The 26,050-nt window shown below is 33.9% G+C and overlaps 1 long non-coding RNA gene across 1 annotated transcript in view; it reads right to left on the bottom strand.

Annotated features, from left to right (window-relative positions):
* LOC143851980 (uncharacterized) overlaps positions 1-25,819 on the bottom strand; it is a 31,935-nt gene extending 6,116 nt beyond the window's left edge. Inside the window, exon 1 of the long non-coding RNA XR_013236578.1 lies at positions 25,278-25,819. This is a non-coding gene — a long non-coding RNA (uncharacterized LOC143851980). The remainder of the gene's footprint in view (positions 1-25,277) is intronic.
* Positions 25,820-26,050: the final 231 nt, after the last annotated feature.

Raw genomic sequence — 26,050 nt, 5'->3', positions numbered from 1 at the left:
ACACAACATTTGGCGTTTGCTGGAATGATAGCTTGTGCTCATCAATCAACTTCTGGATCACATGCCTCAGAGTTATACACTGATCGGTATTATGCCCCGATCCTCGATGAAAATCGCAGTGCTCTTCCGCCTTCCATGTCCTGGGGAGCGGATTAGGAGGATCCCTAGTGCGAGGTAAGTAGACATCGCCTGAAGCCAACCCTTGTTGGAATATAACAGATGGTGGAAGCGGGAGGGGGGCGAATTGCCTACCTGGCTTTTGCTGAGGTATAGGTCTTGGTTGATCATATTCGATTACCATAGGCTCCTGTGACCAGTTAATCCCATTTTCCCTTTCCCTAAACCCTTTCAGGATACCAGATCGTGGGATAGGCAAATCAGTGAATTCTCTTTTAGGAGTTTCAGATGGTGGCTCTTGGTCATAATCAAGAATTAAGGGCCCAACAGAATACTGCTGGTGCTGAGAGACAGAGTTTATGGTAACAACATCTTGGACTTTGGTATTTTGGTCAGCAAAATGTTCAGAACCTTGGGACTGACAATACCAAGTTTGCATTTGTTGCTTCATCTGATGAACTTCTTCTGTTAGCGCAGCCATTTGTCTAGAGAGATTCACAATTAGTTCTTCTGAACCCATAACCATGGAGAGGCTCGGATTTTTGCCCTTAGAAACAACAGTGGTTGGACCAAATTTCTCAGTAAGTTGAGTTTTGATGAATTGATTTTCTTCCTTCAATTCCTTCATTTGTTGGACGAGCTGGGCCAGGGTTTCTGTGACATGAAAGAGTTGGAAATTTTCCATAGAATCTGCCATAGGTAGGAAAAAGTGGATAGAGAGACTTTCAACACCAATGAGGAGTTAGATTTTCTCACTTAATCCAGAATAAGTTCAAACCCAAGAAATTTTTCAAGATTCTCAGTGATGACCAATCCTGACATAGAAACAATAAACACGAGATGTAAGCTTGACATTCAGGGAATTTTTCTTTTCTATGATTGACATGATAATTATGATACGACTAGTTAAGGAATGGGAGGTAAAATGATGGTTCCTCAAAACAAATAAACACAGCAATGATGACATGATAGCACGTGGCGAATGCCCCTAGCTAAAGGATTATGAGAGTGAACTCTGAAGGACTTCGTAAAATAAACTTGAAAAAGGTAGCTCCTAGAGGAGGAAGAGACCAAGGGTACAAGTATGATTAGATCATCAAGATTGCACAATTAAATGATTGTAACACAATTCTTGCCAATTGAGAAAGGGAATGAAGACATGATCGAATCACACAAGAGGCGAATGATAGACACATGATCAAAAGATGAGATTGCATAGGATTACTTTCAACGGGTAGATCAAGAATAACTAATCCTATGAGATCTTAGGAAATGATGGGATTTATATCCTAACCCCAAAGGAAAAGTTTCTAACATTTGTACATTTTAACAGTGTTACCTGAAGGCATCAAACCCTAGTCCTAATCTAGCGGAGTGGAGAGAGGATCTCGACTCATGACTTTGTTTGTGTACCTAAGGACCGATCGTAGCCATTGGAAGATGGACCACGGCCTAATCTAGACACAAATGGGTAGGATATCCTAAACTAGGCTCACACACGTGATGCACATGTGTTCGTATACTACATGCATGTGTGGGTTAATCTAGGGGTAAGGCCAAGAGTTCCCTTACGGCGAATCCATGTTCGATATACTGTACCAGTGTCCGGCGTATCAGTACGTGAACAAGAGATTCGTTTACGTACCATAAAGGTACTGGGCTAAGAGTGGAATGCTTCTCTAGCACAGAGGCATCAGGTGATGAAATCCCAGTCAACCATGCTAGATAACATTCCGGATTCCTAAAATAGGATGTGTGTGCATGTGAGATGCAAGGGTTTAGATGCAAGCGATGAAAGTGTGTGCAATAAGTTCGCGCAATCTATGGTGCCTTCAGGTTTTGTTAAATTAAATTTGAGTAAAATGTGATGAGAAAATAAAACAAGACAAACTAATCTAACAAGTATAGAGTTTTTATGAGCCAGTTAAATTAAATTCAAATGAATTATCTTTTGAAATTTTAATGAAGTTAGGTGATCCCCAGCAGAGTCGCCAAACTGTGGGACCCGATCCCGCGAGAGGGGTGGGACGCGAGCCGCCACGCACTCTCTTGGTCTCTCGTACCCACGCGATTGGCGTGTGCTCTTTTAGTATTGAGTTTAATTCATCTTTTATGTGAACTTGGGATCACTAAGGCAATCCGAATTCCACACAAAAGAGACTGACAGAGTCGCCACCTAGATGTGGGATCTAAGACCCATAATCAACCAGAAATCTAGACTCGCTACCTGGTTACAAGAATGGAAGGTATGGGGAGTTATCCACCACATGCACCATTCCTGTCCAATAATCGGTCTTCAATTCCAAAAGTTAACTCTCTTAAATTTAGTTTAAATGGCTCATTCAACTCTTTGTTAATGTGCGAACTAAGTGACATGCATCCTAAAATCTAATTTCAATAAGAATCCTAAATGTGTATCTTGATTTCTTAATTCGTTTGAATTAATCTAAGTGCAAGTTCTCCTAAGATTCTAATTTCATGGAAAATCCTAAGTGATTTAATTAAGAATTTACAAGAAAATTAATATACAAACCCCACAATTTGTTGTGGAGCCGACTCGTGGTTGGTATGCCATCAGACATCCAAGCTGCCTACGTACCCAAGCCTCACTGGGATCAGAGTCGACGTAGTTCGGTGCACCTAAGCTAAGCTACTTATGCCTAACTCAACTAAGACACCGACCTAGACGGGATTGACTGTTTCAACAGTTTTAAGAGAAGTTATTTAATTCAAGTTGAGGATTTTATTATCCTAGGATTTCATCTAAGATGCTATATGATTCTTATCTAAATGCAAGTTGTTCCTTAGACTAATGCAGGTTAGCCTACATCCTAGTTTACTAGGCTTGTCCTAGGAAAATTTTGGGTGACTAGTGTAACTAAATCTATGGCACGGTTGCTATCCATAGCAAACGTTCGTGATAAGGCTGGACTCCTAACTCTAGGACTCCCTAAAACCTAGGACACGACCTGACACCAGTGTTCCTAAATTGGGCTCTAATGGTTCTTACGACGGAAACCATAATCCAATGGTTCCGAAAGACTGGAGACAAATCGATTCAAGTTCTTGAAGTTAATTAATTTCAAATTTCAAGGATTTTCGGTTTCTGGATATTTAAGGAATACCAAAGGTTCTATGGTTCACCAATTTCGGCCTAGAATAGCATCCACGGAAGGGAATCGTACGCTCTTTCCTTGTGCAATTTAATACTTAGGTTATAGCACCTTATTGCCTGTCATATCTCAGGATTTGCGTGGACAGTAACCTCGGAGCCAATAACATGCTATAGCTTAAATATTCAAATTGTCAAAGATCGGTTGCAATTGGGATACGATTGTGGATGCACTGGCCATTTTACTAGAAAAATCTAAGGATCCTAAGATTTCTATTTCAATGGATTAAGGAATTAATATGTGACAAAAATTCAAGGTTCTTTAGAAATATTATGATGATTTTTAATTAATTTCGAATTTTCAATGGATTTTATCAATTTTAAACCATATGAGTGATTTTACAAGTGAAATTATTGCAAACAAATTAGAAATGAATTGAAAATTCTACAGCAATAAGATATGATGGGATGTAGCTTACTGGAAGATTTTTACAGAATTTTACGTTAAGCTCATATTTAATTTTGATTTAACAATTAAGTGACAAGATTGTAAAAATAACACAGAAACTACTAGAAATAGAAATCTAAATTTATTGAAATTTCTACAGTAGTAAGATATAAGTAAACATAGCATGCTGTGAGAGTTTCATGAATTTTGGAGACCATGTACTATCAATTTCCGATTTTTCAATTTTAAGACCAGATTATGAACTTACACTACAACCCTTAGGAAACAAATTCTAAACAAATTTTAATCGTGATCTGTTGTCAGCAAAAAGTCTCACAAAATATGATAAGTTTCAAAGAAAGCATCAAATAATATACCAAAAAGAATCCAAAAATTCTTAAACATTCATGGTAGAATGTATCAGTACCATATTATTTTCCCACAAAATTTCATTAATTTTAGAATCTATTTAGTATATATTTTATTTTTCTTCGTCAAAAAGATGTTTTTGAAGAGTTTTCTATTTTTAAAACACGATTTTCGAGAAATTACAACTCCGGAAAACGTCCTTTAATCTTGTTCTGATGTGATGAACATAGGAAAATTTAAAATTCCAAAAAATAGGTCATCCTAAGATAGCTATTTTTTTCGAATTTTGTAATTTCTCAGCCATTATTTTAAATAAAATTCCACTCTTCACTCAAATTTTTGAAATCCTTTGATTCAATGTCCGATCCGATCCGATGGTTATCTTAGTCTATTTAAACAGATCATTGTATTAAATTTCGAGACGAATTGGAATTGTAACACTCATGTAAATCATAATTTTAAGCACACACATTTAATATTGAATTAAATTCATTTAAATGCTTAAAATCATGCAAAAATATAAAAAAATATCAAATAATCCTGGAAAAATCTGAGAATAGTGCACCTACCTGCGATGGAGATCCTCGCCGAATCCGAGAGCTTGATAATCCGAGGATGTCCACTGACGCGTACTCCAATGTCTTTTCTTTCTTTTTCTTTCCTTTTTTCTTTATTTTTCTCACTTGAGATCACGGGTGGCATTATCATCTTGAGCTGGAGCTGACCATGGTTAATGTCTGTTCCCAATCATTCTCTACTAGTTCGTATCTCCGTCTATGGTTTGATGTTCATTTGCTTAACAGGCTCTGTTACTCTGAAATCAACACCTGCCTTGTCAAAAGTTTTCCTCACATGCTCACACATCACCATTAAGTCCTGGAGTGCATCCTTCAATACATCCTTAGCAGAGTCACCAGTAGTCTGAACTCTTATGTTAACTCGGTTATCAGATGGATGAGGAATGCTGTAACCTCAGAATACTACTCTTGGGTCCTTATTCAAGATGAATCTGATGGAATTTGCAAGGGTGTGATCCTCATCAGCAAAGGAAAATGTTGACGAGCTTGGGATTTGTGAGGGAACCGTGTTCCATTGAAGAAAATATTCCTTCAACGAGAATGCTGGTGAAGCTCCTTCTTAGAGAGAGAGAGAGAGAGAGAGAGAGAGGAAGAAGAAAAACAGAGTATCGGTGAAAAACCGATACTCTGTTTTTTTTCTTTTGTTTTGTTTTGTTTTTTTTACAAGAGGCTGCTGTTGAGCCACCGTAACAGCCGAGAGAGAGGGAGTAAAGACACATATGGTGGGGAGATGGAGTAAGCTGAGAGGGGTTGGAAGATGAAAAACAGAGGGATAGAGAGGGAGAGCAAGGAGACAGAGGGATAGAGAGAGAGAGAGAGGGCGTCGGCGGTGAGGTAGAATACGTAAACACGATGCTCTGTTTTTTTTATAGTTTTTCCTTTTCTTTTCTTTGTTATAACAGAGGTATAGTTTAGGAAGGTATAGAGAGATAAGAGAGGAAACAGAGAGAGAGAGAGGGAACATGGGAGATAAACAGAGGGTATGGAGAGCGCTATTGGAGATAAAAAACAGAGGGTCATCAAAAACAGAGAAAGCTCTTCCTTTTTTATTTTGCAGAGAAAGAAAACCTCCTTTAATGGGGAATCAGAGACATCCTCAAAGCCATCAGAATCTTTCTGAAAATAAACCGACCTCCCTTCTTTTTCTGTGAAAGTTTCCTTCTCCAACCCTTTCTTTCCTTCCCACATCTTTTGTGTTACTAAAACCTATCTTCTATCAAAAGAAAATCCGATCCTTCTTTCTAGAAAGGGAGAGGATATTTCCCAAAAATATTCAAGGACCGAAAGTAAATTTACACCATGCTATTCTTAAAAAAGTTTCCTTTTTAAAATAATAACAATATGGAATCCTCAAGCATTGCCGAATTTATTTATTAGGATTGGAAAATTACCAAATCTTGCGATCATACATATCATGCATGTAATTAAGGGTACGGTGGGCCCTACTATAAATCCGTAGGACGTGATGCATCAAAAGGTGGGCCCTACACATGACCGAATTCCCCATTGTGATTAAAATTTGCTCTTGCATAAAATAATATGCCCCACTCCATAGGATGATCCGAAATACCTAATTAATGGGTCACAACATGAATGGTCATACCCCACAAATAAGCCATTGGATGATCCAATCTGCCCAATTAGTGGGCGGCAAATGCGAATGGATTAGGCCCACAAATCATTTTTCATGGGATGACTTGAGCCATTCAATTAATGGACCTCAATATAAATTCGTTGTGCTTCTTGAATCGTTTTCAAGGGTTATCTGAATAGCTCAAAACTCATTTTTCATTAAAACAATATGCGGGCCCCCTGCTTGATCCAAATCTCAACAAAAATGCTCAATGCGGGCCCACCCACAGGTCCAAATTCTCTCTTATTTAGGTTTTTGTAAATAACCCTCCTCAAAACTTGGCGAAAAAATGCGAAACATGACGGAAATGATTGGAAAGATCAAGAAAGCATAAGGGACGGACACAGGAATGGAAAACACTGAAAAAGACCAATAGCAAGAACACTAACTTCTTTGTTGATTAAAGCAGAGCAAAATGGGGTGTCTACACTATCAACCTTTTGGAGATCTTCAATTGTTGCAGAATTACCTTCTTCATTCTTCTTTGGTGCACGGCAATCTCTGGCAAAGTGGCCCGACTTACTATAACTGTAGCACTTCCATCTTTGTACCTTGTTCCCATGCTGTTTCTCATAACCACGACTGCTTGAGTCACCCCCTTGATCAGAATTTACTTCCCTTTGATCTGATCTAGCCTTTTGGCTTTCCTTTCTGATTCTTCGAATTCTGAAACTTTCTTCCTCGCCCAACGAAGAGAACCTCCTCGTTCTCCTTTATCGTAGATCCAACCATCTTCTTAGCTAGGCTCTCTTGGTTTGCCAAGAGACTCTCCAATTCCACTAGGAAAGTTGATGCTCTAAAACCAACCACAAACAGACTCCTATTTTAGCTATAATTTTAAACAACCAAATAAGATTGCAACGTAACTCTAAGGCAAATAAGGAATCCTATGTTGACTAGTACATAAGTCCTAAAAGTGTGGGCTCTGATACCACTTGTAGAAAACCAAGGATCAAAGGCAAATAGCTTTTGATCTACTTATTAAACAGAAAGAATTTAAGCATGAAGCAATACCCACAAAAGACCAAAGGACAAATCACAGTTCAGAAGAGAGAGAGATGGAGAGAGAGAGAGCTAGTGGGAAAGTTTACTATGAATATATTATTTCAAAAATTAAAACCATACACCACTTCTTCACTCACTATTCACGTTTTTGCAGTTTTCTCCTCTCTGACGTGCAACCTATTCACCTCCAACTCAAACTTATGTTAACTCTTCTCTGTGCTTTTATAAACAAATAAAAGACGTCCTCTTCAAACTCTAACTATAGAAACAATTCTAAACGGACTTGGACTATATTGAAACTAAGCCATTAGAATCCTAATCTAAATTTCAAAAAAGAAAAGAAAAAAAGAGTCCTAATCTAATAACAACTCTAACCACAAACTGAAATACCGGATTAAACTACAACTCTTATTCAACTAAACCTCCTAGTTTAATTAGGATTCACCCATGTGGGCCCGGACCATGCCAAGGCAAGCCGCCCACGTCGCGCCGCGCCTTCCTGTCCCAGTCCCCTCCTTCACAATATATAGAGAGTCGGTGATGACTGTCAACATCCTTCAGTCTCTCATTTCTCTTTGAAATAAAGTAGATTTGTCTTAGATCCAAATCTAAACATTAAAAATTGAGGCCAATCTATCTACAAGCCCACATCCAAATCCGAGATTTATATGGTGTGAGCCCTTACAGTCGAGTATTTTTTCAAAAAGTACTGTAAGGCTTACACCATAGGATGATCCAAACCGTGCATTTGATGGGCCACTTAGTAAATAGGTTATGCAAAAACATTCATTTGCATAGGATGATCCTAGACCTCTGTTCTATAAAGGACTGCATATTATAGAAATATCTATAGATCAGACGGATGGGATCATCCTATAAAAATGATTTTTTTAGCACAACCTATTCAGGGATGTCAATGGATCCAGACAGTATGGACTATCCGAATCTGAAGTTTAATGGACTGGAGCTAGACACACTCCTAGGATCCATGGACATAATTTGGATTCTGATCAAAGGATCCTAAAATATTACTGATCGCATCCAGACAACTAATATAGTCCCTTATTTTTCAAAAAGTTAGGATGATCCAAACCAGCCATAAGATGGTGTAAACCCTTATAGTCCCTTATTTTTCAAAGAGTAATGGCCAAACATCGTAGGATGATCCAAACCGTCCATAACATGGAACACAACGTGAATAAGTAGTTCAGGTGTTCCCCGGAAATCAATTCCATAGGATGATCCTAGCCCTCCGATCTGTGGAGGTTTCCATAATATGCAGTTCATCTTATGGACGGTTTGGATCATCCTGATCTGTACAATACATTTTGAAAAAATACGTGACTATAAAGCCTTACACCATATAAAATCTCCACTATATAAACCACTCTTTACCCGTGCATCTTATTTTTCGAGGGAGACGGTTTCGTTTCAAGGTCACAGAACCTCCAATGGTAAGACATCCTCAAATTCTAGGGTTTTGAGCTCGATTTCACTTCTGAAAATTAGGGTTTTTACGGACCTTGTGTTGAATAATGAGAATCTAGGGTTTGGTTTGGAACATTTTCTTGTTAAAATTTTAATTTCTGCATTGTTTTAGCCTATAGTTCGAGATCCTTCCTTCCAAGTTTTGTTTGTTATTTTTCTGTTCTTGCACTGAAATTGATTTCAACTTGTAGTCCTGATGTTGTTTTCTGAGATTTTAATTATATTTCTTCCTATGATTTTGTTGTTTCTGTATGAAACTATGAGAATCTAGGGTTTTTATCGATCTTGTGTTGAATAATGAGAATCTAGGGTTTGGTTTAGAACTTTTTCTTGTTAAAATTTTAATTTCTGCATTGTTTTAGCTTATAGTTCGAGTCCCTTCCTTCCGACTATAGGGTTTGGTTTCTAACTTTTTCTTGTTAAAATTTTAATTTCTGCTTTGTTTTACCTATAATTCGAGATCCTTCCTTCCAAGTTTTTTTGTTATTTTTCTGTACCTGCACTGAAATTTATTTCAACTTGTAGTCTTGATGTTGTTTTCTGAGATTTTAATTATATTTCTTCCTGTGATTTTGTTGTTTCTATATGGAACTATGAGAATCTTCCGTTTTTACCGATCTTGTGTTGAATAATAAGAATTTAGGATTTGGTTTGAAGTTTTTTCTTGTTAAAATTGTAATTTCTGCATTGTTTTAGCCTATAGTTCGAGATCCTTCCATCCAAGTTTTATTTTTTATTTTTTTGTTCCTGCACTGAAATTTATTTCAACTTGTAGTCTTGAGGTTGTTTTCTTTTATTTTAATTATATTTCTTTTAGTGATTTTGTTGTTTCTGTATGAAACTATCAGAATCTAGGGTTTTTACCGATATTGTGTTGACTAATGAGAATCTAGGGTTTGGTTTTGAACTTTTTCTTGTTAAAATTTTAATTTCTGCATTGTTTTAGCCTATAGATCGAAATCTTTCCTTCAAAGTTATTTTTGTTATTTTTCTGTCCCTGCACTGAAATTGATTTCAACTTGAAGTATTGATGTTGTTTTCTGAGAGTTTAATATATATTTCTTCCTGTGATTTTGTTGTTTCTGTATGGAGCTGTGAGAATCTAAGGTTTTTACCAATTTTGTGTTGATTAAGGAGAATCTAAGGGTTGGTTTGAAACTTTTTGTTGTTAAAATTTTAATTTTTACATTGTTTTAGCCTATAGTTTGAGATCCTTCCTTTCAAGTTTTTCTTGTTATTTCTCTGTTACTGCAGTGAAATTGATTTCAACTTGTAGTCTTGATGTTGTTTTCAGAGATTTTAATTATATTTCTTCCTGTGATTTTGTTGTTTCAGCATGGAGCAATGGGAATCTAGGGTGTTTACCGATTTTGTGTTGAATAATGAGAATCTAGGATTTTGTTTGGAACTTTTTCTTATTAAAATTTTAATTTCTGCATTGTTTTAGCCTATAGTTCGAGATCCTTCCTTCAAAGTTTTTTTTGTTATTTTTCTGTTCCTGCACTAAAATTGATTTCAACTTGTACTCTTGATGTTGTTTTCGGAGATTTTAATATATATTTATTCCTGAGATTTTGTTGTTTCTTGATGGAACTATGAGAATATAGGGTTTTTACCGATCTTGTCTTGAGTAATGAGAATCTAGGGTTTGGTTTGGAACTTTTTCTTATTAAAATTTTAATTTCTGCATTATTTTAGCCTATAGTTCGAGATCCTTCCTTCTAAGTTTTTTTTGTTATTTTTCTGTTACTGCATTGAAATTCATTTCAACTTGTAGTCTTGATGTTGTTTTCAGATATTTTAATTATATTTCTTTTTGTGATTTTGTTGTTTCTGTATGTAACTATGAGAATCTAGGGTTTTTACCGATCTTGTGTTGAATAATGAGAATCTAGGGTTTGGTTTAGAACTTTTTCTTGTTAAAATTTTAATTTTTGCATTGTTTTAGCTTATAGTTCGAGTCCCTTCCTTCCAACTCTAGGGTTGTGTTTGGAATTTTTCTTGATAAAATTTTAATTTCTGCAATGTTTTGGCCTGTAGTTCAAGATCCTTCATTCCAAGTTTTTTTTGTTAATTTTTTGTTCCTACACTGAAATTTATTTCAACTTGTAGTCTTGATATTGTTTTCTGAGATTTTAATTATATTTCTTCCTGTGATTTTGTTGTTTTTGTATGTAACTATGAGAATCTAGGATTTTTACCGATCTTGTATTGAATAATGAGAATCTAAGGTTTGGTTTGGAACTTTTTCTTCTTAGAATTTTAATTTCTTCATTGATTTAGCTTATAGTTCGAGATCCTTCCTACCATGTTTTTTTTGTATTTTCTGTACCTGCACTGAAATTTATTTCAACTTGTAGTCTTAATGTTGTTTTCTGAGATTTTAATTATATTTATTCCTGTGATTTTATTGTTTCTGTAAGGAAATTTACCGATCTTGTGTTGTATAATGAGAATCTAAGGTTTGGTTTGAAACTTTTTCTTTTTAAAATTTTAATTTCTGAATTGTTTTAGCCTATAGTTCGAGATCCTTCCTTCAATATTTTTTTGTTATTTTTTTGTTCCTCCACTGAAGTTTATTTCAACTTGTAGTCTTGATGTTGTTTTCTGAGATGTTAATTATATTTCTTCCTCTGATTTTGTGTTCCTAAATGGAACTATGAGAATCTTTGGTTTTTACCGATCTTGTGTTCAGTAATGAGAATTTAGGATTTTGTTTGGAACTTTTTGTTTCTTAAAATTTTAATTTCTGCATTTTTTTAGCCTATAGTTCGAGATCCTTCATTCAAAGTTTTTTTTGTAGTTTTTGTACCTGCACTGAAATTTATTTCAACTTGTAGTCTTGATGTTGTTTTCTGAGATATTAATTATATTTTTTCCTGTGATTTTGTTGTTTCTGTATGGAACTTTACCGATCTTGTGTTGTATAATGAGAATCTAAGGTTTGGTTTGAAACTTTTCTTGTTAAAATTTTAATTTCTGCATTGTTTTACCATATAGTTCGAAATCCTTCCTTACAAGTTTTTTTGTTATTTTTCAGTTCCCGCACTGAAATTTATTTCAACTTGTAGTCTTGATGTTGTTTTCTGAGATGTTAATTATATTTCTTCCTATGATTTTTGTTTCTGTATGTAACTATGAGAATCAAGGGTTTGGTTTGGAACTTTTTCTTGTTAAAATTTTAATTTCTGCTTTGTTTTAGCTTATAGTTTGAGATCCTTCCTTCCATGTTTTTTTTGTATTTTCTTTTCCTGCATTGAAATTTATTTCAACTTGTAGTCTTGACGTTGTTTTCTGAGATTTTAATTATATTTTTTCCTCTGATTTTGTTGTTTCTGTATGTAACTTTACCGATCTTGTGTTGTATAATGAGAATCTAAGGTTTGGTTTGGAACTTTTTCTTGTTAAAATTGTAATTTATACATTGTTTTAGCCTATAGGTTGAGATCCTCCTTCGAAGTTTTTTTGGTTATTTTTATGTTCCTTCGCTGAAAATTATTTCAACTTGTAGTTCTGATGTTGTTTTCTGAGATTTTAATTATATTTCTTCTTGTAATTTTTGTTTTTTTGTATGGAACTATGAGAATTTATGATTTTTACCGATCTTGTATTGAATAATGAGAATCTGGGGTTTGGTTTTGGACTTTTTCTTGTTAAAATTTTAATTTCTGCATTGTTTTAGCTTATAGTTCAAGATCTTTCCTTCTAAGTTTTTTTGGTTATTTTTCAGTTCTTACACTGAAATTTATTTCAACTTGTATTCTTGATTTTGTTTTCTGAGATTTTAATTAAACTTCTTCCAGTGATTTTGTTGTTTCTGTATAGAGTTATGGGAATCTAGGATTTTTACCGATCTTGTGTTGAATATTGAGAATCTAGGGTATGGTTTAGAACTTTTTCTTATTAAAATTTTAATTTCTGCATTCTTTTAGCCTGTAGTTCGATATCCTTTCTTCAAAGTTTTTTTGGTTATTTTTCTGTTCCTACACTGAAATTGATTTCAACTTGTTGTCTTGATGTTGTTTTCTGAGATTTTAATGTATATTTTTTCTTGTGATTTTGTTGTTTCTGTATGAAGCTATGGGATTCTAGGGTTTTTACTGATTTTGTGTTGAATAATGAGAATCTAGGGTTTGGTTTGAAACTTTTTCTTGGTAAAATTTTAATTTCTGCATTGTTTTAGCGTATTGTTCGAGATCCTTCCTCCAAAGTTTTTTTTGTTATTTTTCTGTTCCGGTACTGAAATTTATTTCAACTTTTACTCTTGATGTTGTTTTTTCTGAGATTTTAATTATATTTCTTCCTGTGATTTTGTTGTTTCCTTATGGAACTACGGAATATAGGGTTTTTACCAATCTTGTGTTGAATAATGAGAATCTAGGGTTTAATTTGGAATTTTTTCTTGTTAAAATTTTAATTTCTGCATTGTTTTAGCCTATAGTTTGAGATCCTTCCTTCTAAGTTTTTTTTTTTTTTTTTTGTTACTGCACTGAAATTTATTTCAACTTGTAGTCTTGTTGTTGTTTTCTGATATTTTAATTATATTTCTTCCAGTGATTTTTTTGTTTATGTATGTAATTATGAGAATCTAGGGTTTTTACCAATCTTGTGTTGACTAATTAAAATCTAGGGTTTGGTTTGGAACTTTTTCTTGATAAAATTTTAATTTCTGCATTGTTTTGGTCTATAGTTCAAGATCCTTACATCCAAGTTTTCTTTGTTATTTTTCTATTCCTTCACTGAAATTTATTTCAACTTGTAGTCTTGATGTTGTTTTCTGAGATTTTAATTATATTTCTTCCTGTGATTTTGTTGTTTTTGTGTGGAACTATGAGAATCTAGGATTTTTACCGATCTTGTGTTGAATAATGAGAATCTAGAGTTTGGTTTTGAACTTTTTCTTGTTAAAATTTTAATTTCTTCATTGTTTTAGCCTAGAGTTCGAGATGCTTCCTTCCAAGTTTTTTTTGTATTTTCTGTACCTGCACTGAAATTTATTTCAACTTGTAGTCTTGATGTTGTTTTCTAAGATTTTTATTATATTTCTTCCTGTGGTTTTGTTGTTTCTGTATGGGACTTTACCAATCTTGTGTTGTGTAATGAGAATCTATGGTTTGGTTTGGAACTTTTTCTTGTTAAAATTTTAATTTTTGCATTGTTTTAGGCTATAGTTCGAGAACCTTCTTTCGAAGTTTTTTTGTTATTTTTCTATTCCGGCACTGAAATTAATTTCAACTTGTAGTTTTGATGTTGTTTTCTGATATTTTTATTATATTTCTTCCTGTGATTTTGTTTTTTCTATATGAAATTATGAGAATCTTGGGTTTTTATCGATCTTGTTTTGAATAATGAAAATCTAGGGTTTGGTTTGGAACTTTTTCTTGTTAAAATTTTAATTTCTGCATTGTTTTAGCGTATAGTTCGAGATCCTTCTTTCTTTGATTTTTTGTCATTTTTCTGTTGCTTCACTGAAATTTATTTCAACTTGCAGTCTTGATGTTGTTTTCCGAGATTTTAATTATATTTCTTCCTGTGATTTTATTGTTTCTGTATGGAGTAATGGGAATATAGGGTTTTTACCGATCTTGTGTTGATAATGAGAATCTAGGGTTTGGTTTAGAACTTTTTCTTGTTAAAATTTTAATTTCTGCATTGGTTTAGCCTATAGTTCGAGATCTTTCCTTCGAAGTTTTTTTTGTTATTTTTCTGTTCATACACTGAAATTGATTTCAACTTTTAGTCTTGAAGTTGTTTTCTGTGATTTTAATATATATTTCTTCCTGTGATTTTGTTGTTTCTGTATGGTGCTATGGGATTTTAGGGTTTTTACTGATTTTGTGTTCAATAATGAGAATCTAGGGTTTGGTTTGAAACTTTTTCTTGGTAAAATTTTAATTTCTCCATTGTTTTAGCCTATAGTTCGAGATCCTTCGTTCCAAGTTTTTTTTTTTTTTTTTCTGTTCCCGCACTGAAATTTATTTCAACGTAGTCTTGATGTTGTTTTCTGAGATTTTAATTATATTTATTCCTGTGATTTTGTTGTTTTTTTTTTGGAATTATGGGAATATAAGGTTTTTACCGAACTTGTGTCGAATAATGAGAATATAGGGTTTAATTTGGACCTTTTTCTTGTTAAAATTTTAATTTTTGCATTGTTTTAGCCTATAGTTCGAGATCCTTCCCTCTAAGTTTTTTTTTGTTATTTTTCCTGCAGTGAAATTGATTTCAACTTGTAGTCTTGATGTTGTTTTCTGAGATTTTAATTATATTTCTTCCTGTGATTTTGTTATTTCTGTATGAAACTATGAGAAGCTAGGGTTTTTACCGATCTTGTGTTGATTAATGAGAATCTAGGGGTTAGCTTGAAACTTTTTGTTGTTAAAATTTTAATTTATGCATTGTTTTAGCCTATAGTTCGAGATCCTTCCTTTCAAGTTTTTTTTTTTTTTTTTTCTGTTCCTGCACTGAAATTTATTTCAACTTGCAGTCTTGATGTTATTTTCTGAGATTTTAATTATATTTCTTCCAGTGATTTTGTTGTTTCTGTTTGAAGCTATGGGATTCTAGGGTTTTTACCCATCCTGTGTTGAATAATGAGAATCTAGGGTTTGGTTTGAACTTTTTCTTCTTAAAATTTTAATTTCAACATTGTTTTGGCCTGTTGTTCGGAATCCTTCATTCCAAGTTTTTTTTGTTATTTTTCTTTTACTGCACTGAAATTTATTTCAACTTGTAGTCTTGATGTTTTTTCTGACATTTTAATTATATTTCTTCTAGTGATTTTGTTGTTTCTGTATTGGGCAATGGGAATCTAGGGTTTTTACCGATTTTGTGTTGAATAATGAGAATCTAGGGTTTGGTTTGGAACTTTTTCATATTAAAATTTTAATTTCTGCATTGTTTTAGCTTATAGTTCGAGATCCTTCCTTCCAAGTTTTTTTGTTATTTTTCTGTCCCTGCACTAAAATTTATTTCAACTTGTAGTGTTAATGTTGTTTTCTGAGATTTTAATATATATATTTTCGAGAGATTTTGTTGTTTATTTAGGGAACTATGAGAATATAGGGTTTTTATCGATCTTGTGTTGAATAATGAGAATCTAGGGTCTGTTTTGGAACTTTTTCATATTAAAATTATAATTTCTGCATTGTTTTAGCCTATAGTTCGAGATCCTTCCTTCTAAGTTTTTTTTGTTATTTTTCTACTACTGCACTGAAATTTATTTCAAGTTGTAGTCTTGAAGATGTTTTATGATATTTTAATTATATTTCTTGCAGTGATTTTGTTGTTTTTGTATGTAACTATGAGAATCTAGGGTTTTTACCGATCTTGTGTTGACTAATGAGAATCTAAGGTTCTGTTTAAAACTTTTTCTTAATAAAATTTTAATTTCTGCCTTTTTTTGGCCTTTAGTTCCAAATCCTTCCTTTCAAATTTTTTTTTGTTATTTTTCTATTGCTGCACTGAAATTTATTTCAACTTGTAGTCTTGATGTTGTTTTCTGAGATTTTAATTATATTTCTTCCTGTGATTTTGTTGTTTTTGTATGTAACTTTGACAATCTAGGGTTTTTACCGATCTTGTATTGAGTAATGAGAATCTAGGGTTTGGTTTGGAACTTTTTCTTGTTAAAATTTTAATTTGTACATTGTTTTAGCTTGTAGTTCGAGATCCTTCCTACCATATTTTTTTTGTATTTTCTGTACCTGCACTGAAATTTATTTCAACTTGTAATCTTGATGTTGTTTTCTGATATATTAATTATATTTCTTCCTGTGATTTTGTTGTTTCTGTATTGAACTTTACTGATCTTGTGTTGTCTAATGAGAATTTAAGGTTTGGTTTGGAACTTTTTCTTATTAAAATTTTAATTTCTGAATTATTTTAGCCTATAGTTCGAGATCCTTCTTTGAAAGTTTTTTTTGTTATTTTTCTGTTCCTTTACTGAAATTTATTTTAACTTGTAGTCCTGATGTTGTTTTCTGAGATTTTGATTATATTTCTTCGTATGATTTTGTTGTTTCTGTATGTAGCTATGAGAATCTAGGATTTTTACCGATCTTGTGTTGAGTAATGAGAATCTAGGGTTTGGTTTGGAACCTTTTTTTGTTAAAATTTTAATTTCTGCATTGTTTTAGCTTATAGTTCAAGATCCTTCTTTCCAAATTTTTTTATATTTTTGTACCTGCACTGAAATTTATTTCAACTTGTAGTTTTGATGTAGTTTTCTGAGATTTTAATTATATTTCTTCCTGTGAATTTGTTATTTCTGTATGGGACTTTACCGATCTTGTGTTGTAAAATGAGAATCTAAGGTTTGGTTTGAAAATTTTTGTTGTTAAAATTTTAATTTCTGCATTGTTTTAGCGTATAGTTCGAGATCCTTCCTTCCAAGTTTTTTTGTTATTTTTCTGTTTTCTGCACTGAATTTTATTTCTACTTGTAGTCTTGATGTTGTTTTCTGAGATGTTAATTATATTTCTTCCTATGATTTTGTTGTTTGTATATGTAACTATGAGAACCAAGGGTTTTTATAGATCTTGTGTTGAATAATGAGAATCTAGGATTTGGTTTGGAACTTTTTTTTATTAAAATTTTAATTTCTGCTTTGTTTTAGCTTATAGTTCGAGATCCTTCCTTCCATGTTTATTTTGTATTTTCTGTACCTGCACTGAAATTTATTTCAACTTGTATTCTTGATGTTGTTTTCTGAGATTTTAATTATATTTCTTCCTCTGATTTGTTGTTTCTGTATGGAACTTTACCGATCTTGTGTTGTATAATGAGAATCTAAGGCTTGGTTTGGAACTTTTTTTTGTTAAAATTTTAATTTCTACATTGTTTTAGCCTATAGTTCGAGATCCTCCTTCTAAGTTTTTTTTGTTATTTTTCTATTCATTCATTGAAATTTATTTCAACTTGTAGTTTTGATATTGTTTTCTGAGATTTTAATTATATTTCTTCTTGTGATTTCGTTGTTTTTGTATGGAACTATGAGAATGTAGGGTTTTTACCGATCTTGTGTTAAATAATGAGAATCTAGAGTTTGGTTTGGAACTTTTTCTTGTTAAAATTTTAATTTCTGCATTGTTTTAGCCTATAGTTCAAGATCCTTCATTCCAAAAAAAATTTGTATTTTCTGTACCTGCACTGAAATTTATTTCAACTTGTAGTCTTGATGTTGTTTTCTGAGATTTTAATTATATTTCTTCCTGTGATTTTGTTGTTTCTCTATGAAACTTTACCGATCTTGTGTTGTATAATGAGAATCTAAGGTTTGGTTTGGAACTTTTTCTTGTTAAAATTTTAATTTCTGCATTGTTTTAGATTATAGTTCGAGAACCTTCCTTCCAAGTTTTTTTGTTATTTTTGTATTCCTGCACTGAAATTGATTTCAACTTGTAGCCTTGATTATATTTCTTCCTGTGATTTTCTTGTTTCTGTATGAAACTATGAGAATCTTGGGTTTTTACCGATCTTGTTTTGAATAATGAGAATCTGGGGTTTGGTTTGGAACTTTTTGTTGTTAAAATTTTAATTTCTGCATTGTTTTAGCCTATAGTTCGAGATCCTTCCTTCTTCTTTTTTTTGTCATTTTTCCCGTTCCTTCATTGAAATTTATTTCAACTTGCTGTCTTGATGTTGTTTTCTGAGATTTTAATTATATTTCTTCCTGTGATTTTGTTTTTCTGTATGGAACTATGAGAATCTAGGGCTTTTACCGATCTTGTGTTTATTGTTGAGAATCTAGGGTTTGGTTTGGAACTTTTTCCTGTTAAAATTTTCATTTATACATTGTTTTAGCCTATAGTTCGAGATCCTTCCTTACAAGTTTTTTTGTTATTTTTTTGTTCTTGCACTGAAATTGATTTCAAGTTGTAGTCTTGATGTTGTTTTCTGAGATGTTAATGATATTTCTTCCTGTGATTTTATTTTTTTCTATATGGAGCTATGAGAATCTAGGGTTTTTACCGATATTTTGTTGAATAATGATAATCTAGTGTTTGGTTTTGAACTGTTTCTTGTTAAAATTTTAATTTATACATTGTTTTAGCTTATAGTTCGAGATCCTTCCTTCAACGTTTTTTTGTTATTTTCCTGTTCCTACACTGAAATTTAATTCAACTTGTTGTCTTTATGTTGTTTTATGAGATTTTAATTAAAGATCTTCCTGTGATTTTATTGTTAATGTATGGAAATATGAGAATATAGGGTTTTTACGGAGCTTGTGTTGAATAATGAGATTTTAGGGTTTGGTTTGGAACTTTTTCTTATTAAAATTTTAATTTCTGCATTGTTTTAGCCTATAGTTCGAGATCCTTCCTTCCAAGTTTTTTTTGTTATTTTTCTGTTCATGCACTGAAATTTATTTCAACTTCTAGTCTTGATTTTGTTTTCTGAGATTTTAATTATATTTCTTCCTGTGATTTTTTTTGTTTCTGTAAGGAACTATGAAAATCTAGGGTTTTTACCTATCTTGTGTTGAATAATGAGAATCTAGGGTTTGGTTTTTGAACTTTTTCTTGTTAAATTTTTAAATTTTGCATTGTTTTAGCTTATAGTTCGAGAACCTTCCATCCATGTTTTTTGTTATTTTTCTCTTCCTCCACTGAAATTGAATTCAACTTGTTGTCATGATGTTGTTTTCTAAGATTTTAATTATATTTCTTCCTGTGATTTTGTTGTTTCTGTATGAAACTATGAGAATCTTGGGTTTTTACCGATCTTGTTTTGAATAATGAGAATCTAGGGATTGGTTTGGAACTTTTTCTTGTTAAAATTTTAATTTCTGCATTGTTTTAGTCTATAGTTCGAGATCTTTCATTCTTTGTTTCTTTTGTCATTTTTCTGTTCCTTCACTGAAATTTATTTCAACTTGCTATCTTAATGTTGTTTTCTGAGATTTTAATTATATTTCTTCCTGTAATTTTATTTTTCTGTATGGAACTATGAGAATCTAGGGTTTTTACCGATCTTGTGTTGAATAATGAGAATCTAGGGTTTTGTTCGGAACTTTTTCTTGTTAAAATTTTAATTTCTGCATTGTTTTAGCCCATAGCTCGAGATCCTTCATTCCAAGTTTTTTTTATTATTTTTCTGTTGGTACACTGAAATTTATTTCAACTTGTTGTCGGGATGTTATTTTCTAAGATTTTAATTATATTTCTTCTTGTGATTTCATTATTTCTGTATAGACCTATGAGAATTTAGGGTTTTTACCGATCTTTTGCTGAATAATGAGAATCTAGGGTTCGGTTTGGAACTTTTTCTTGTTAAAATTTTAATTTTTGCATTGTTTTAGCCTATTGTTCGAGTCCTTCCTTCCATGTTTTTTTTTTCTATACTTGCACTGAAATTTATTTCAAGTTGTTGTCTGGATTTTGTTTTCTGAGATTTTAATTATATTTCTTCTTGTGATTTTGCTGTTTCTGTATGGAACTATGAGAATCTAGGGTTTTTACCGATCTTGTGTTGAATAATGAGAATCTAGGGTTTGGTTTGGAACTTTTAGTTATTAAAATTTTAATTTCTGCATTGTTTTAGCATATAGTTCGAGATCCTTCCTTCGAAGTTTTTTTTGTTTATTTTTCTGTTCTTACACCGAAATTGATTTCGACTTGTAGTCTTGATGTTGTTTTCTGTGATTTTAATTATATTTCTTCCTGTGATTTTGTTGTTTCTGTATAGAACTATGAGAATCTTGGGTTTTTACCGATCTTGTGTTAAATAATGTGAATCTAGGGTGTGGTTTGGAACTTTTTCTTGTTAAAAGTTTAATTTCAACATTGTTTTAGCATATAGTTCGAGATGCTTCCTTTCAAGATTTTTTTCTTGTTTTTCTGTTCTTTTACTGAAATTTATTTCAACTTTTAGTTTTGATGTTATTTTCTGTGATTTTAATTATATTTCTTCTTGTGATTTTGTTGTTTTTGTATGGAACTATGAGAATCTAGGGTTTTTATCGATCTTGTATCGAATAATGAGAATCTAGGGTTTGGTTTGGAACTTTTTCTTCTTTAAATTTTAATTTTTGTGTTGTTTTAGCCTATAGTCCTACTCCCGAAGGGGGTGGGGACATCCTACATCATCAAAAAAAAAAAATTGTCCGAGATCCTTCTTTTCAAGTTTTTTTTGTTATTTTTCTGTACCTGCCCTAAAATTTATTTCAACTTGTAGTCTTGATATTATTTTCTGAGATTTTAATTATATTTCTTCCCGTGATTTTATTATTTCTGTATGGAACTATGAGAATATAGGGTTTTTACTAAAAGTTTAATGAAAAATTAACTAAAAGTAACTTTTCACCCCTTAAGTTACCTTGGACAACCCCCTATTCATGAATATCTTCTTTTTAACTAAATGAGGGGTATTTTCAAATAAAACTCTTCATGGGCGACATTACAGGGATAATGCACCCTCTTTTTTCCTCTAATGTAAAAACTGGCTGGCTTACAGGATATTTCACTCCCCATTTGCACTACAATTCTAATTCGGCTCGTCTTATTAGGCAAATCTCATCCGATTTTGACAAAATTTTGCAGGGAGCTAGCTGGGACCATAAGATACCCTAAGGTTAAATTTGGGACCCTAGATCACTGATTTGATGGGATTTTGCTCAAACAAAAGGATAAAGAGTTCGGTCAAAATGGGGTGTCTACAGTACCCAACATACGCCAATCTCACATGCCATAATTCTGCATTCTCGTTCTTTCGGGTTCTCTGTCCATATGCATCCTTAGCCGACATCATGTAAACAGAGTCTACTCCTTTCCCCTCCATAAGAGGAGTGCCTGATACAGATATCAAGTTCCTCTTCATGTCTGGAACATGGTAGACATCCTTCAATAAGTTGAGCTCTCCACTAGATTGGGAAACATTACTTGTGTGGGTAATAAGCAATTTCATATCATTCGCTGTTACCACCATCTGACTGCCTTTGTATTCGGTCTTTATCATAAACTTTTGCTCATCACCAGTCATGTGATTAGAACATCCCGAATCAACTATCCAATTAGGGCTGGCAATTTCACCCGTTAAAACGAGGATCCGCCCCCGCCCCGAACGGGGCGGGGACGGGGCCTTTTAAAATTCCCCGAAGCGGGGATGGGGATGGAGATGGACCCGCCCCGCCCCGCCCCGTTTTAATACGCAAGCCATTATTAATATCCTCTTACTTTAGTATTGATTTAGTGTTTTTTAAGTTAACAGTAAATATTTGTTTATGCTAGTGATATAGGCACTACCATAACACAGCTTGTCTTTTTCTTTTATTGGGTGTTAAAAAGCTTTTTTGAGGTGATGATATTTGTGTGAGGCGGGGATGGGGATTAGGTATTCCCCGTGGAGCGGGGACAAGGATTCGCCGCCATCCCCAAAGCGGGGACGGGGAATGCAACGTCTGGCCCCGCCCCGCCCCGTTGCCAGCCATATATCCAATCTCTAGAATAGTCTATTCTGCCACCTTTGTCTGTGTCCACCGAACTAGCGACATCTACAACTTCTGTAGTCGTAAGAGCAACTTCACACACTTCAGTTTGCTCTTCTGCGATGGAGAGAAGAGAACATGTACCACTCCTCGTCGCTATCAACCTTTTGGAGATCTCAGTTGTTGCAGAATTACCTTCTTCATTCTTCTTTGGTGCACGGCAATCTCTGGCAAAGCGGCCCGGCTTACTATAACTGTAGCACTTCCGTCATTGTACCTTGTTCCCAGGCTGTCTCTCATAGTCACGACTGCTTGAGTCTCCCCCTTGATCAGAATTTCCTTCTGTGGGACCCGATCCCGCGAGAGGGGGGTGGGGCGCGACCCGCCACGCTCTCTTTTGGTCTCTCGTACCCACGCGATTGGCGTGTGCATTTTAATTATTGATTTTAATTCATCTTTTATGTGAACTTGGGATCACTAAGGCAATCCGAATTCCACCCAAAAGAGACTGACAGAGTCGCCACCTAGATGTGAGATCTAGGACTCGTAATTAACCAGAAATCTAGACTCGCTACCTGGTTGCAAGAATGGAAGGTATGGGGAGTTATCCACCACATGCACCATTCCTGCCCGATAATCGGTCTTCGATTCCAAAAGCTAACTCTTTTAAATTTATTTTAAATGGCTCATTCAACTCTATGTTAATGTGCGAACTATGTGACATGCATCCTATGATCTAATTTCAATGTGAATCCTAAATGTGTATCTTGATTTCTTAATTTGTCTGGATTCAATCTAAGTGAAAGTTCTCCTAAAATTCTAATTTCATGGAAAGTCCTAAGTGATTTAATTAAGCATTTACTAGAAAATTAATATACAAAACACCACAATTTGTTGTGGTGCCGACTCGCGGTTGGTATGCCATCAGACATCCAAGCTGCCCTACGTACCCAAGCCTCACTGGGATCAGAGTTGACGTAGTTCGGTGCACCTAAGCTAAGCTATATATGCCTAACTCAACTAAGACACCGATCTAGACGGATTTGACTGTTTCAACAGTTTTAAGAGGAGTTATTTAATTCAAGTTGAGGATTTTATTATCCTAGGATTTCATCTAAGATGCTATATGATTCTTATCTAAATGCAAGTTGTTCCTTAGACTAATACAGGTTAGCCTACATCCTAGGTAACTAGGCTTGTCCTACGGGAAAAAGGGATAAGTAGTATAACTAGATCTATGACTCAATTGCTAATAATAGCAATCGGTCGTGATGAGGCTGAACTCCCTAACTCTAGGACTCCCTAAAACCTAGGACACGACATGATGTAAGTGTTCCTAAGGGGGCCCTAAAGGTTCCTAAAGAAATTTTGAATCCACAGGCTCTTAGGAATCTCGAATTCTTTTGGGTTTGTAGAAACTTTTAGAATTTTCTTGAAGCTTTTAATTATCTTGAGGCCTTTGGTGTGTGTGGTGTCTTTTAAGTTGTTTGATTAGAAGTTTTTAGTCTCACTTGTGACTTTTAGTGGTCTTTTGGTTAATGACTTTTAACAGATTTAAATCGGTAATTTTAATGGGTGAATTTTGGGTTTGTGGCTTTTAGGTTGGGCGTATTTTAGATTAGTGTCTATTGATTTTTGTTTGGAAAACGACGTTAACACAACCATGTTTTGACAATTCCACAAATTCGACAAAACATTGACCATTAAAAGATTTAACAAACGCAGCCCACTAAAACTGTCATAACTCCTTAACCGCTTGGCCAAATTGAAAGCACGAACATGCGTTTGAAAGATCATTTATAGGGCTACAACTTTGTAGTTCAGCATTGTTTGTGAATTTGTGATTTAGAGGTTCTAAATCAGGTCACAAGACAGGCAGTCAGCACTATAGCGGGAATGATATTGGCACTACCACCTTTTTTTTCTTATCATTTTTTTGTTTTTTGTTTTTATGAGTAATGGGCTCTTAATATCAAAAGAGAGTGGGGCTGATATTAATTCCCTTAAAAATGGTAGTGCAATCATTAAAATATAGCTCTTGCTGTTCTCATTTCATATGGAAAGAAACATGGTAGTGCAGTTATCATTTCCAAAAGAATATGGCTGTGTCACTATCGAAATCAAGGATGTGCTGATATTGTTTTCATCTGTTCATTCTTTTCAACTAAAAAAAATCTTTTACTTTTGGAAGTACTATAACCACCACCCTTCATGTTGATTGAGCCAAACCCTTTTAGCATGAAAAGAGTAATCATGATTGCACTAAAGGGGCTGCCCAAGGGAAGAAAGAGGCCGAATATATTACTTCTTTTTTTTTTTATACTCAACTACTCATTTCATGTTTCTCCTCTGTATTTGTTTCTTTTCTATTACCAAGGGTTTGAGTATGTATTTTAGAAAAGCTAGAGCATGTATTTGGAAAGGGGTTTGAGCATGTATTTGAACGAATGAGTTCTGGATCATTGAAATGAGTAGGTTCGTGTGAATAATAAGCTTGTAGATCTGGGCGTGGAGATGATGGGCATCAAGCTAATCATGGGTTTAGCATGGGGCAATGAGGACATGGGCATGGAATCAATGGTTTGAAGCTGAACGAAGTGGGTATGGGTTTATAAGATTTGGTATTGAATTTGGGTTTTATTTTGAAGATGAAATTGAGGTGGGTTTTGATCAGTGAGTTATGCTGCAAAAGGGGGTTTTGGGTTGCAAAATTTAATTGGGTTTGTGGGTTGGAAAATTAGGTTCTTGGGCTTTTTGGGATGGGAATTTTGTGGCTGCAAAATTGGATTTTTTTTAGGCTTAAGTTATTGGGTTGTATTTTATTTTTTATTTATTTATTTAAAAAATTGGTTTTGCCCAAAGAGTTCGGAAAATCCTTGGAGCTTTGAATTCAAAATCCCTAAAAGGAACCTAAATTTCTAGTTAATAGTCATAATTACATTCAAAATATAAAATTATTGAGAATAAAAACTATAACTAGAACATGCTCAAATTCTTCAATTAGAATATGTAATTATACAATTAGAACATGGAAGCTTATTCTAGAATATAATTTCGATCATGCAAATTAGATCATAAATATAAAAAAAAAATGAACCTACTTGTGATAAAGTGCTGAACCACACCTGGAAGAGAAGAGAGATTCGATCAGGGGATTTATACACCAAAAGAATGAGAAAGTGTGTTCAACTCCGCCAATCGGGAGAGCGCGTGTACGACTCCACCAGAAGAGATGAGAGACGGTAAAAGGGGCTCCACCGAATTGAACCAAAATGGTAAAGAAGTTTTAGGCAAAGGAGTTAAGGGTGGCTAGCTTGGATAGAGAGGTAGTTGATTAGGTAATGAGATACAAGGACTGAAGAGGGTCGCCCATTAATTGGTAGGGAGAAAAGGCTAATAAGGGGATGGAGATGAGAGACAGAGAGAATGGCTGGTAATGGGATCCGTCCGTGTTCTCCCTCCCCTCTCTTTTTATCTAAAATCCCTCTTATAAACGTTGAATCCAAAAAATATCTCCAGAGACTACACAATTGCCTCCTCCTTTGAATTGAGTACTTCCCCCTTCAAAATCGATCCCCTCTCTTCAGAAAATGAATAATATAAGAAAGATAAAAACATGTTTCTAAACAAAATGGATGCCACCTTGGGTTGCCAAAGAGAGAATGCCAAGTGATAGGGGCTGCCTTTTTAAAAATAATGGAGAGCGAAAAGATGCTGTTTGCTTGCCATTTTTCATCGAGAAAGAGTGCAAGCTAGCCTTTTTCTTTTTACCATCGGCAGAGGGTGATGGCTTGCCTTATTAAATACTAAGCAAGAGTGATCTGGGTATGTTTCCTAAATGGAGCGTATCCCACATCTACAACCAAACCACAAA

Source organism: Tasmannia lanceolata, unplaced genomic scaffold (assembly GCF_043159265.1).
Source record: "Tasmannia lanceolata isolate RefF3 unplaced genomic scaffold, GAP_Taslan_0.1 ptg000018l, whole genome shotgun sequence".
Classification (NCBI taxonomy): Eukaryota; Viridiplantae; Streptophyta; class Magnoliopsida; order Canellales; family Winteraceae; genus Tasmannia; species Tasmannia lanceolata.
Note: the sequence above shows the minus strand (reverse complement) of the source record. Positions and strands in the feature narration are given on the sequence as shown.